The sequence below is a fragment of the Thunnus maccoyii genome, chromosome 22 (genome assembly GCF_910596095.1).
Source record: "Thunnus maccoyii chromosome 22, fThuMac1.1, whole genome shotgun sequence".
Taxonomy (NCBI): Eukaryota; Metazoa; Chordata; class Actinopteri; order Scombriformes; family Scombridae; genus Thunnus; species Thunnus maccoyii.
The window spans coordinates 7199159-7214406 of NC_056554.1; the positions used below are offsets into that span (position 1 = coordinate 7199159).

General features: G+C 41.3%; 1 protein-coding gene across 7 annotated transcripts in view; it reads left to right on the plus strand.

Annotated features, from left to right (window-relative positions):
* Nucleotides 1-15248, plus strand: part of LOC121888825 — a 149165-nt gene that overhangs the window by 78675 nt on the left and 55242 nt on the right. For all 7 annotated transcript variants that reach the window (XR_006093316.1, XR_006093317.1, XR_006093318.1 and 4 more), the window contains exons 17-18: nucleotides 5871-6024; nucleotides 8600-8727. The gene's annotated coding sequence lies outside the window, so the exon portion shown is untranslated. The remainder of the gene's footprint in view (nucleotides 1-5870; nucleotides 6025-8599; nucleotides 8728-15248) is intronic.

Below are 15248 nucleotides of genomic sequence, written 5' to 3' on the forward strand. Positions count from 1 at the left end.
GAAAATGAAACTAGCACTATTTTATGTTAGAAATGAAATGCAAACGCAACGCAAAACCTGTCTAATTAAAAGAAGATTTGGTTAGAAATCTACAATAAGTCCACTATAATAGTAATACTATTAAGCCATAGCTATATCTGTCTTGCTCCATCATGCTTTGGTGCTATTTAAAGGGCATCTGTGGCATAGAGGTTCATTTTTGGAACGTTTAAAGCCTGCGTCATTGCAGGCTGTAATAACGTCATTACCTACATTATGTGTGTGAGAAGGTGGAAATGTAATAGAAAAAGGAATGCACTAAAGTAGGAAAGTAAAAAAAAGATAATGAAGTTAAAGAGATGAAAGAACAAATTTTGGATAAAGCAGGAAATGGGACACCTCAGATTGATACCTCTTTAGCTGAAAGTGGTGGTTAATGTTCATTTCAGTGTTTGTTCCATGGGACAACAGCTGTCAGCCATGCTGAGGAAATAGATCTTAAAGCATCCCTGTGTGACTTTTCATCACTGCTATTAAATGAGATTTAAAATCTGAAGTCAATGGTGTGATGGAACAGGAGGGTGCAGATAAATAGCTTTTGAAGAAGATTAGATTTTGCTTTACTTATCACCAGTGACATATCCAGACACTTTCACTCGAAACAGAGGCTGTGATAGACAGTGTACAGTTAGCAGAATTCAAGCAATTTTAGAGAAAATTTTGGAGAATACATGATCAGATATTTTGCTGGTTATAGTACATTAGTGATAACGCATGAGAAAGTGCCCTGAAAGGGAAAATAATGGATGATTCAGAGTCAAAGCTTGTCCCAACGTAAAATTCCTTCCTCCTTTGATGACATTATTTCTATTATAAGGTGAACATTTACTAAATAAACAAACGGGAAAGTGTATGTCCTATGCTTTAAGCGGACCAAACGTAACAGACTAACTTGTCAGGCTGGCCATACTAGCTACGCTATTTTCATATGTGTAATGTCATCTCAATATGAAGTGAACGTAACAAGCAGGTGGGGCCAGGGAAAGAGAGAGTAGAGAGTAGTCACCGTGACATCACCCATTGGTTTCTGAACTGCTGTTTTGAAGCCTCGAGTTTATGATTTGACCATCGCCATCTTGGATTTGACCGTCGCCATGTTTGATTTTTGGAGCCAGAAGTGACCATATTTGGACGAGAGTGTGGTGCTGACCATAGCTGTTAGCTGCTAGATTAGTTACCACGGTGCCTTTAAAATCTATGGTTAACAGTGATAATGCTAATTGCCGCTAGCGAAAAACGGGCCTAAAACCATTGAAACAAAATGTACTCACTGGAATAACTGAACATCTGACTCCTTAGAGGGTCTTTTATCACAACCAAATGCTGAACAAGACTTTTTTAGGCAACCAAAATGTTATAATTAACTTTCATGAACTGAGAAGACACTGTGAAATAGCAGCAGCTACGCCTATACTCTGTGAATCTGGGGTTACGCCATGGTTATGTTACATAATCGATGTTGTTGCTGTGGCAGTGACTTGTCAATCACAATGTAGCCACGCGCTAAAGCATATGCTGCTTTATTGTCTATTTCACTCTAAATGGGACTATAATTTACAAAATGACCATCATGACGTATTGAAGGAGACTTGAAACTAGCGATTGAGACCATAAACTCATTAGGAAAGTGTTTACTGAGGTAATAAACTAAGTTCTCATAGACTCCCATACAATCGACCTTTGGCAGCCAGTGGAGTCGCCCCCTGCTGGTCATTAGAAAGAATGCAAATTTAAGGCACTTGCTCATTGGCTTCACTTTTCAGACCGGGAGCTACCCATTTGGATTATACCTATGTTGTTGTCTATGCAACATAGATTGGAAAGTGGGCTGGGTGAGGAACTTTCATCTGAATAAATGGGTGCCATCTTGAAACATCATATCCAATTCTCTTAATACAGACCAATGACAGACCAACACACACTTCAAATATGGCTCTAATGACCTTGACAGCCTGTCATCTCTCTTATTTAGTGACAGGTGTCAATCTGACATTCGGCTAATCAGTCCAACAACCAACAAATACTGAGACACATCAATCAGTCGCTCACACATCAGCTTTCAGTTTGTCAGGCAAATAGAAAATATCGGATAGTGTTCATCAGTTTTGGCTACAGAGTCTCTGTTTCACTGTTAAATATCAAACACTTTCCCATTCTGGAGATCCAAGACAGATTTGCACTGTGATTAGTATCACGTACAGTATAATTAGTAAAATTTGTTTTAAGCAGACAGAAAGTAGTATTAGCATTGCCAGTATAATCAGCAGCTGACACCTCTGCTTTGTGTGCATACGCTGTCCAAAGGATTAGTGCTATTATTAAGTAAATTAATTATTGCAGTGGATACAGTAGTAATAGCAATATTCAGTGTACTGGAGAGCACACCAGAACACATTTACTCTAGTAGAGCACAGGAAGGAAGGAGGATGAGAATGACAATATCGATGGCAGGGAAAATGATTGATAATGGTAAGATAATGACTGATGGTTATGAGAAGTAAAATTATATCAATGCTAATGATGTAAACCTAAGGGAGCTAAGATAGTCGTGCTCATCATCTTAAATGAGGACACACTTACTGTCTATGCATTTACTGTGAATGCATCCTTGAACACAATACATTTCATAAATTTGTTATATTATTATTATTCGAGGAAAACAGAGCTACAGGCCCCTGAAAATTATTGCTTTCTTTAAAATATGAAACTGGTGATTTAGTGTTTTGCCTATCAATAATGTATTTTTTATGTTTCAGTACCTTTCCCAAAGCAATAGTAAAAACAATAGTGCTACAGATTGCTGGATGAGTGCCTAGCTTCCAAACCTCCATTGGTTTTGTATTTGTTTCAGAACAACAGGAAAATCAGCAGGCAGAGGCGTGAAGCTTGTTTAGACTGGGTATTCCAATACAATGTGCGGTAAATGCTAACTTATCATTTTTCACAAAGTTACCTTAACATTACCACAACATAAAACTGCAGAATCATTGGAAAAGGGTCTGCCTCTGGTGTGTTCATGTGCTGCTAAATGCTTTCTGAAACAATTGTTGTTTCATTAAGTTGTTGGACAAACAGACATGTGGTGCCATGGTGATTCTGTGCAGCAAAACCCTGATTTGGCTCCTCGTTCATTCTGCTGGAACAATGCTGGGAGGAAGGGGGGGGGGGCAGTTTGAACGACGATGATATGGACTTGTTCAGCCAGGATCGGTCTGCTGGTTGTAAGCCAGTGACAAAGACTTATCATTTATTTGGAAACAGAGAGATTGCATTACTCTATGCAACTATGAGGATACCTCATTTCTACTGCTTCTCCCTCACTTCTCAATAACAAGGCCTTGTCTGTATAGCGGTTTTATCCGTTTAATGGATTCTGTCGGGGGTCTATTTTTACGCTGTACACAGTTCTGAATACGCACTGATTTTAAATAGTATATCTTGTTGAATTATCACAGTCTTAATGAAACATCCCAGCTTCTTTTATGTGAAGAGCTCAGGCAATCAGCAGATGAGATTGAGTTCTTCCACACTGATAGAGATGCAGTATCATCAAATCAATCTGATGAATTCAATTAAAAATAACCCTGCTTGCCTTTTCATGTTAAAGTTACAGACTTGAAGACTTTTAAAAAAAAATAAAATAAATGTACATACTTTTTTTTGTATAGATTTCTGACAGAATTTTTAACAGACACATTTCTGCACCGCCATTGTCCCAACTAAAATCACTGCCATTAAAGTGTTTCTGGATGGGAGCCTCAGCTGAGCACAGATCTGTGGTGGGTGTTGATCTGTCTGTTTCCCCACTGATTCCTGGCTCCTTTAAGCAGTGTGTGCTGGTCTGGGATCAGTGTCAGAGTGGGGTTTGGTTCAGGGCCAAGGTGTGAAAGGATTAATATGTGTGTGTATGTGTGATACCACAGACACATGGTTCCCTGGGACCTGAGCTGTAGCAGGATTACTGCTGACTCACCAGGGAGCTGCTACTGCTTCACTTCTTGTGTGTATTTGTGTGTGTGTGTATGCTTGAGTGTGTGTGTTTTAACGTGAAAGATAGCATGCATTAGTTTACAGGCACGCTATTTGCTTGCAACAGAGTGATGAGAAGAAGTGTTGATGGCATGGGCGCCTTCCAACCAGCGTGTGTTTAAAAAGATCCTAATTCTGTCTTGCACCTGAACATGAACACCTATTTTGCTCCCTGGAGACTTCAGCTAAATCCAGCACGGCCACCCACACAGGCAGACACACATGCACACTATACTGCCTTCACCAACTTTTGCAAAACTTCAGCAAAACAGCAGCCTCTCGATGACTCAGACACACTCACATGCACACGTAAACACGGACAGAGATGCACACATACTCATACGAGGCTGAATGCTAACGTGGCACCAGTCTTGCCATACTGGATCCTGTTGGGAGTAGTAATTATGTGCCAGATAGAGAATTAAGAGTGTTAACCAAGCAGCAGTGCAAACAACAACAGATTAAGACTGAAACAACACAGCCACTCAGTACAAGATGTTAGCTGAACACTGTGGTGTATGAGCGTGATTATTTTATAGGCTCCTCCTATGGGACTACCAATGATTCTCACATTGGCCCAAATCTTAATCTTCACCACTTCTCGGCAAACTATTACCATATCACCTTATTTTAACCTCAGCCTGAAACTCTCACATACAAATCTGCTCATGCACACTTTAAATACACACACAACCACCTTTGCCTATTTGCTGACAAGGCCCGGAGACAGTCCCTATTGGTTGGAAAAACCTACTTGGCTCTGCAGGAGACTTAGGTCCCAGGACTGGCCTACTTCAGCGTGGTTTGGCCTGGTTTGGGAGCGCTCTGACTACTCTTTGAGCTGGAACAGAACGGAGGTGGATTTGCCTCCCACAAGCCCATCATCTGCGCTGCCTAGTATGACAGCTATGCTGCGTATGTGTGTGTCTTTGTGCCTGTATTGTGTGTCTGCGCACATCGCTGTGTCTCATGAGCTGCGTGGAGCAGGTTTTGATGAGAGCAAACTGACACAGTAGCCCAGGAGTCCTGCATACTGATTGAAAAATGTGCGAGAGAAAGGTTCCTTTTTTTACTAACACATACCGTTTCCAATCTCTGCTTTGCCTCACCCTTAGGTACACACACAAATGAACTGTTTATACGAACAAAATGCATAGTGATAGTGTAATATTTAAAGAAAGAATGGTATTTATATATTTATACGACCATTTATATTCTGATGCTGAATATGTCAGGTTTGCAATACCCCCTGACATATCAAATTAAACATTTGCAGCAATGTTATTATAAGGATTTATGATACAGATTATTACTCTACATACATTTAAGTGTGTGGAACATTATATTTTAACTGCACATGCACTCAACCTGTCAAAGGATCACACAGCTATAGCACCTGGGACAGACAGACACACTCTTGACATGCTCAAGTCACATTATAGTCTTTCTGCCGCAATGCAAGCTTGCTGTATGGTTGAACGGATGCATGATTTGAGACCTGTCTTTGAAGTCCACTGAGGCAGGGAATGGGAATTGATGGATTTATGTTTCATGACATGCTTTACTGGCACACTGCCCCTCTGAGTCACCCTGGCTCATCTCTGGTTTATACTGCAAATTTTAATCCTATTTATCCAAAGCTGACAACCTTGTATAATTCAGCCTTCTGTACTTGATCTTTGTCTCTATTGATTCCTCTTTTTCTTTCCCTGTTTTGTATGTTACTCTTTACTTCTCCACCTCTGTCTCTCTTTATGTCTCCTTTTTTCACTTTCTCTCTTATCTGTCTTTCTACCCTTTAGCTCCTGACTAAAAAGGTGTTCATCCTGTACTTCCTGGCGGTGCAGCAGCTGTCTAAATAGGACCGCTATGGTTTTGGCCTGTGTGCCCTCACCTCATTGCTGCGCTACACTGAAAAGAAACTGTGGTCTTCCCAACAGTGTTGCTGTTGAAGAGGTCAGTCTCTCTGTTCTACGTGTAATGGGGGTGTGAACTTTTATCAGCAAGGTAATAAGGGCTCTTCATAAACTATAAGGGAGTAGTTTACTTGTGCTATGAAAATAAAGCAAACTTTGACTATTCAATACTTATGTTTATGATGTAAGAACACCCTGCTGGAAGTCAGTTTTTAATAGACTTGGCAGGTTTTGGTCACCAGTAGCAACTCATTTGTTCTGTTGCAGACTGTCTGTACCAATGTAATGAAGAAACAGTTACTCAAAGAGTAGTTGTTCCCCAAAGTGTTTTTATTCAAAAGGCCCTGAACTCCCCACCCAGTCCACCCCAGACAGACAGAAATGACAGCTTACTGGATGTGTCAGAGAGATTTGCACTAATGACACTAAAGCTTATTCACCGTTTCCACCACAATTTTAAGAAAACAGTGTAATGTTCCTGTAATCTCTAATTAGGACACCTGTTACCAGATGGAGAAGCAACAATTCTAAACTAATCTTTTCACATCCTCCACCCCTCAGTACTCAGTTTTGTCACCCTATCCTTAAGGCATGAAACATACTTTACAATATGTGTAGCAAGTATGTAAACACAAATCTCAACATCTTGCTTTATGCATCACAAAAGCATTTGTACATACTCAATGACTGTTCTTATGTCCAAGTGGAAATTAACCACTTTTTTATTCTTTACATATATTAACAATAAGACATTTATTAACCTAGGCTGCTATGACAACTGTGAAAGCATGAATGAGAGCACATATCTAAAAACAAATTGGAAAAGAGCTTTAAAAGATAGCTTTATCCTGTTGCTGCCTGTTGCAACACACTTCATGTTAAGGATTTCAGCTTACTTGTTGTCAAATGCACAAACACATTGAGTCGACCTTCCATAGTTCAAACGGTCTGCGTTTGAGTACTTAGGTAGTGTTTGCTTTGGCCTGAAGGTTATGCTCAGACATCCTGCAATGGAAACAAATTACAGGTGCTTTTATCAATTATCTTACTATTTTGGCTTATTCAAATTGTGTAGCCAGAGATGAGAGAGAGAGACTGATAAATTGAGAGCTTCACTTTGAGACTCAGCCCCTTCTTCACTATAACAATGCAGTACAACATCTGCCTGACTCTAGGTAATGCAAAACTCTGATCTCATGGTCTATCTTAAGCCTGGTTGTGAGTAAATCTGTAAGATATGTAAACTTTAGCCAGCCAGTAGAATTAATCCACTGTTTATTGGCAGTGATTCACTCGTACCTGACAAAGCCAGCAGGACTAAGTCAATAGCAAGGAGCAGAGGTGTAACACTGTGGTCACAATCTGGACACTCTACACTCCTCTGCTGTGCATTGAAATCAGAAAAGGAATTGGTGACAAGGCACAACGTTGGCAGAGCCTAGTAGCCACTGAAAATGCACTCGACGTACTGCTGGGGACACAGCTTTCCCTCCAGTTTCACAAGGAGCAGATGGCTTGGAGCACAGCCCCAGAGCATTTTGTACACCCTCATCTACAAAATCTATCCCATGGTGCTGGAGAGGTCTGACATCTCATGTCAGCTGACACACTAATAATAATATCCATGTCCATAATGTGCAAGTTAGCCAGTGGAGCTCTGAGCCATAGCTAACCAAATATATGTGAAACATTTCCAAAATGTTGCAGAAACACACAGATCAAACACCAGCTGTTGTCCATTACCCTGCTTTTATTTTGGCTCCACCAAACTGTCTAAGCTAACCCTTTCATTCAGATTGCATACCTCTGTCTCACAGACTGAGGAAAGGTCCAGCAGGCACTTGGCGCCAGTAGAGTTCTGGATGCATCTCTTCTCACCTCTTACCTGACCTCATATTCTCATTTTTTGCCAGACAGACTTTCTACAACAGGACTACATCACCCTTTCCACTTCTGCATGTCCTCCAAGCTCTGCGGCCTGCCTCCAAACAGACACAAACAATTGTGCACACACACTCATACAGGGTGTTGATGAGACAGTGACTGTAGATGAAGGCTTGACACCAGGAAAATGTGTGTCTAACGCCCCACAGGGGATCTGGCTGTGATCAAAAATGTATCAAAGAGGGGATAAAACTTGAAACAGCAAACTTGAAAAGACCTCATCATTTTGTACCTGATCACAAAATCTTTTCTTCAGGTTTTTTGGGGCAATGTAAGCCAATTGCTCACTAATAATAGACATAGGCTGTCACATCTCTCAGTTTTTACCCCAATGTGTCTCCATTGTTTAAAAGCGTATTATCTTGCATTTCAGAGTAATATTAGTCATTCAAGCTGCTGTCATCTTTCTCTCTGTGGGGTTGCCCTGATGGCTGAGTGGTCTAGGACAAACTTGCATGGGAATAGCAGGCTGTTGCTATGACTGCATGAGCTGGAATGTGAACTCAAGCTGCGCTGTCATCTCTCTTTTAGTGCTCTATCTATCTATACTGCCAAATGCAAATGTAGGTGCTACTGGGGCTTTTAAACTGGTCTTACAAATGAACCAAGACCTGGTCAAACAACAGGAGGGGAAATTATGTTTGACTTTGCTCTTTTCTCTCTGTCCTCAGAACCTGTTAATGGCTATGAATGACATGAACATCGCTAAGCTGACCTCTACTGACCTGCCGCTGTTTAATGGGATCATCCAGGACTTGTTCCCCCTGCTGTGGAAACACCCGCTATGGGCTGTGGCAAGGTAAGCTGATCCAGGTCATCACTCAAGATCAGCATTCCTGCACAGAAATAGTGTTTTGTTTTGTTCTGACAGGATGCCGTACATTGCCGATATAGTTCATCTGGCCCCAGAGATGATCCCGAGAGCTGTCAGCGCCTCTTAATATTCACCGTGGCACTAAAATATACATAAACACCTCTCACCAATACTGAAACTGGAATGCTCAACAGAGTGAGACAGCATTTAGCCACAACCGCTTTCACCGCATCTGCTGTCTAACTTTTGTCCTTGTCTCATTGTCTTTATCTTGAAGATTGTCGCGTGTGCAAACTCGTGCATCTGCACGTCATTGAGCACGAGCGTGTTTATAAACAGATAGACAGAATGAATAGCTGTGCATTATCACATGCAGAGCACACACAGGCTAAATTATTTATGCAGCTGTGATATTGCGTTTTTCATCTCCTCATCTCTCCGTGCTGTGAAAAGCAGATGGCATATTTTGAGGTGGCAGTCATGTGTGCAGAAGAATGGATAGATGGATGGGATAGTCTCTCAGTCCAAACATTTTTGTCTTTTTCTCTCTCAGCAAATTCAGCCTCCCCTCGCCCCAACCCCTTCCTGCTCACATCACGTTACAGATGTTTATGCGTGTTTGTGTGCTTTCCTTGAAATATGCAGGAAGGCATGCAGGTTTTTTACGTGTTTATGCATGTTGGAGTGTATTTATATGCATGTGTGTTTTGCATGTGCGCGTTTCTGTCGGTGCATCTTGGGCCACACAAAGGCCCAGCCAGAGCCCATTGGCTGGGCGGAAGCGCGTGCAGCGTAGTAATGAGGGCGTCATTAGTTTGGCTGGGAGGCTCCTCCACTATTAGCTAATGGATTCTCAGCCATCTGCTCTGACAGGCTCCACTGGTTACTCATTTCTACCTCGATCAGAATAGGCTACCGGAGACATCTTTCCTCTCTCTGTGTGGAGGCTCATGGAGTGACTGAACCCCTCCTGCTGTGTGGTTCAACTCCTCCTGTCTGTGTGTCTGGCTCACTGTCAGTCAGACGCCTGTCTGTCTCTATGGTCGGTTACATACCTCATTCAGCATCTGTACTATCTCTTTTCCTCAGTTCCCTCCTGCTCTGTCTTTGGTTTGCTTGTTTTGTTCCTAACTGTTTGTGCAAGTGTTTCATAGTCAGCTCATGTTTCTTAACCCCAGCATACAAAAACAACTGATCAAGAGGCAGCTAATCTATTACCAGTATATCCAGCTGATGTATTCATCTGACTTTGTTGGCCTTTACTAGATACAGCATGATAAAGGTCACCACATAAATAAGATTTCGACTCAGTGAATTATGTTTTCTGTGTTTTAAATACACTTGGCCTTTCTTTCTGAAGGTTTGAGAGTGTCTCCCAAGGTAACCCAGGAGGAGGAAAAGGAATGTTTTGAAATGTCTTTAATAATAAAGTCCTTTAGTGGAGCTGTGTGTGTGCAGCTACCCTCTTATACTGCAGTTGTCTCCATTTTGCCATGTCATAGTAAAGTACATCAGGGGATGTTAAAACTACACAGATGAGCAACAAGACATTATAATATCTAGTGCGGTGGCCAAATAATTCACTCATCAGCAAATCATTCACATTTAAAAGCCAAAATTTCCGCCTTAGGGGAAAACAACAATTTCTTGGAGAAGACAATGTGCGGCCTATCTTGTCGGCTTCACTGGGAGCTGACCTCTTTTTTCCACTCAGGGTGGAACCAGAAATAGATTGTGGGCCTATTGCTGGTGGGTCTCCGCAGGACACAAGCCCTGTAATAGATTTTAAACAGACTGGCTCCCAGTGCTAGAGAATAAACTTTCCACCTGGGATACTGTTGGAAAATACGAAAGAAAACCTGGTCTATTTACCTGCTGTGTGTGCCGCTTCTTTCATCATTCGTCATTCTCCCTCTCTCGCTGCCTCTGTGCTTTCAGTCAGTTGTCAAGTGACTTTTATGCAAGTTTTTGAAATACCAAATGAATCATCTTCCTGAATAGAATGTCAAACAAAAAGAAAAATAGAGGGTCTTCCATTAAAGCTCAGGCATTTTGGACCACTAGAGGGTTGAAAAAAGCTCAAATTACAAGTTTCAAGTTTGAATACATTATTGCCATTTCAACATAGTTGATAGGAATTTGGTCTGTTGAGCTCACACAGAACAAGAACAACAGGAACCCCACTCACATATAATGAACGCCTTAGGACATAAAAAGTAATTTAAGTAATAGTAACAATAATAAATAATTAAAACAACACTCCCTCGGGCAAGCTATCAGTACAACAACCAGCTATGGTGTATACCATGGTATACATACCCTTTACAGCATGTCACAGACAGGAATAAGCAGGCAGCACATTAATGATTTAAAAGTTAAGGGCACAAACAGCCTCAGGATAGGTGCAGTTGCAGGATCTGGCTGTTCTGGTTCTGATACTTCTCAGGCTTTTAAAAGAAGGGAGGAAGTTAAAAAGATAGTGAGCAGAGCGACAGGAGTCTTGAAGAATATTGTGTCCCTTTTTCTTTAGTCTAATGGTGTAGATCTCAAGAAGGGATGGAAGCTCTAGGCCTATGATTTTTGATGTCATGCGTACTATTTTGTCCAGACGTTTCACGTCTTGTGCCGAGGTGTTTCCATACCACACAGTTATTCCGAAGGCGAGGATGCTCTCGATCTCACTACGATAAAACTACATCATAACCTTCCCGTGTTATGAAAAACAGCTGTCTTTAAAGTGGATATTGTTATGCCCAAGAACTTGCAATGCTCCACCTGTTGAATCTCCTGACCATGTATGACCAGAGGTAGATGGCCACTATGACTCTTATGGAAGTCCACCACTACTTCTTTTGTTTTGGAGACATTCAACTCAAGTTTTTGGCAACCACACAGAAACACAGAGCAAGCAACACCATGTCACCATAGGACGGTGCCATCTGGTCCAATTAGTACCGTGATTAAATACAGATAACGTGACTTATGTTAGCAAACAATTGCCTTCTTATAAATCCAGCATACACAGAGCAACATTAATCATTATTAAACTTACTTGAAGGTCTTTCTTAAAGGACTATTAAATATAAATTACATTTTTATAGACTTTTAGATCTGTTTTTGTTTGTCATCTCCTGAGAAAAACGTGGTAGCTTTGGCGCTCGGCTGGGCAGGTAGATACTTACATCAGCTGCTGTACTGGCATCAGCTACACATTGTTATGAGGTTTTGTTGGAAGCTGTTGGGACTGAAGCATATGGACTGGCAAAACAATGACCTAAACCATTTTGAGAAGTCATTTGATTTAATATTCATATAAAATATTAATGATTATTAACCAGCTTTAATTGAGAGGGGGCAACTTATTGTTTTTTAACTAGTTTCCATTTTAGGGTCATGCAGAAAATGTAGGCAATGAATTTAACTGAGGGGTAGCTGTGGCTCAGGAGGTAGAGCGGGGTCGTCCATTAATTGGAAGATCGGCGGTTCAATTCCCGGCTCCTCCAGTGCGCATATCGAATCCTTGGGAGAGATACTGAACCCCAAATTGCTCCTGATGGCTGTGCCATCAATGTGTGAATGATTAGATTCCCTCTGATGGGCAGGTTGGGACATTGCATGATAGTCCCTGTACCCATTCAGCGTATGAATGTGTATGAATGGGTGAATGTGACACATGGTGTAAAAAGTGCTTTGAGTGATCGGAAGACTAGAAAGGCGCTATACAAGTACAGTCCATTTGCCATTTACTATTTACAGTGGTGTAGCATGCAGCATACTAAAGTGCTCTCAATCAGTACACTTGAAGTTTAAAGGCCAACTTTGCCTCAAGTTGGTTTTTAAATTTCAAGCTTGTATCACTCCCCTTTTTCCCCCAGTTGCTTTCAACCGTATGTGCCTGTCTGAATTTTCGCTCCGAGCCAAATGTAGATACGATTTTACATCTTTTTAAAAAATTCTTCCCAAACTACTCATTTTATAAAAAGGATCATAGTTCACCTCTTCCTGAAAATTACAAACTCAGATTGAATCAGGCTCACTTTATTTTCTCCATAAAGCAACATAAACATATAAGACATTTAGTGTGTGAATATATTGTCAATTTCCAGGTTTTCAAACATATAGGAGCATGGTGCAAGGACACAATGGAGTTAATGGAGCACAATATTGAACACATGTATGTTAAAACCATATCCATAAACATTCAGTATTGATATGCATCTACTCTGGCAAGCAGATTGGCTGTACATAGATTACAACTTTCTGTCATTAACTTAGAGTAAGTGTCTGTCTGTTTGACTAATAGTCTCTATTTGTTTTTATCTGCCCGTATTTCCAATTCCCCCGTGATCCTCTGTCTCTTTCTTTCCCTCTTACACTGTCCATCCATTTCTCATTTACTATGAATATCACAACATCTGTCCCTGAGGGGCCCTTCCAAGAAATTACACATTATCACCCTTCGCTTTGACACAGACGTGTTGGAGCATTTATCACACCTATCAGGACGCGTCGTCAACATATGATCGCATCCGCTGTCTCTAGGGGGGCTGTAGCTCATCCCACACACACACACACACACACACACACAGACATACACACAAGCTTACACACATCATACACAGACTGCCAAACATCCAGATGTATCTGTCAATTCTGCTCATCTCACACACATACAAAGGCATCCACACACATATACCGCAGATATTACAAATCTTCCTTCTCCGGTGGTTTTCTCTTCCTACTGGTTTGGCATGGCTCCCTTGGGCTCGGTAGAACCCTATCCTGTTTAATTGAATGTATCTCATCATCTGCAGTGGGCCTCTTTCCCCCCCCACACCCTAATCAGTTTTAAGAGCTCCTTTGCTTTCTATCACCCTTTCCGCTTCAAGGGAGTCTATGTGTGTGTGTGTGTGTGTGTTTTAAACAGATTCGGTGGGCTAAGTGAAGAGGATTGAAGCACCAATGTGAGTTATCTTGTTGACATGGAGTCTCAGAAAGTGTGAGAGGCAGATGAGGAGGAGGTGGCACACACTGGTGTACAACACACGAACGCACACCCAACTTTCTTGATAAACATGTCCAGTGTTAACAGTCAGAGGATCGGCTTTGGAAGCTCTCCTGCAAATTAACCCTGATAAAAATAAAAAAAAGTCAATGGACTGGTTAAAGCCTATATTTAAATGCAACTTTTGATCTTGTTCTGTACCTAGAATAGCAGTGACTCACTTCCTATTTGAGAAGAATGTTTGCTTGTATGCTGTCGCTAGGTTTTTGTTTAGTGTTTGGAAATATTTTCGGGGAGAGATTATTTTTAGTCTTGAATCGCTGTGACAGTAAAGGAGTTCATCTCATTAACTCGTTTGAAAGTTCAAATTCAATTTTGTCCATTTCCACTCCTCTCCCATGCTTTCTTTTGGTTTCCCTCCCTCGTCTTCCCATATCCTACATTTCCATTCACTCGTATGATCGTCACATATGTTGATCCAGCTTAATGTGGATGCTGTGTCTCTTTGGGCCCTGAGACAATCAAGTCACACGCAGATACACTCGACTAGGTGTCGCTACCGCCTCCCAGTCTTTTAAAAGGACCCCAGAGATATTGTACATGCGGGCTCACACACTTAACCGGTGGTCATGTGCATACACAAATAGACACATTTAGACTCTAAATATGCATACAGTGTTTATGCTCCAGGCTCGTATCAGTCTATAGACTTAAACACACACACACACACAAATGAACTGAGACACGCCCAGCAGGCCTTTAATTTGCAAATTTCTCTCTTTCTTTCTTTTAAGCTCACTCTCTCACTGTCACACACATGGTACGGCGTTAACTGCTAGTTAAACTTCTGTGGACAGAACAGAGACATCCTGCAACAGACAGGCAAGGCGGCACTAATTGCCGCTGCTTACCGGTACTTTATAGTGACAATATGTTTTTGATGGTGAACTATGCCATTAAATGTTGCCCCAGCTGGCTGTTAATGTTGGCTTATATCTCTCTAAGGCATAAACACACACACACACTACAGTATTACTCTCCTCAGGCCTCCGCGGCCATCATCACTGTCTCCTCCTCATTCTCACTCTCTCTCTCTCTGTCACTCTTGCAGCAATTCCAGATGTTATGAATAGGGAATAGGAGGAAAAAATTGAAAGAAATAAGAAAGGAAAGATTAACCCTTCTTTTTTAAAGTGTGTGTTTTTGTATACATATAGTATGCGTAGCTAAGTGCTTGTCTCTGTAAGCATGTTGTGGTTCGCCTGCTTAACCTTCCACCTCCATCTCCGTCTTCTCTTTTTCCTTCCTTTTATCTTTGAGCCTTTTATAAGTACTCTTTGCCCTTGCTTTCTCATTCTACACTTGAGAAGTGCATCACTACATCACATATGCAAAAGGATTTTGTGTGTGTGTGTGTGTGTGTGGGTGTGGGTGTGTGTGTGTTGCTCCCAGTGGTTCCTGCTGTAATTCTGTATGCTTTCAGCTTGTTCTCGGTTCCCAG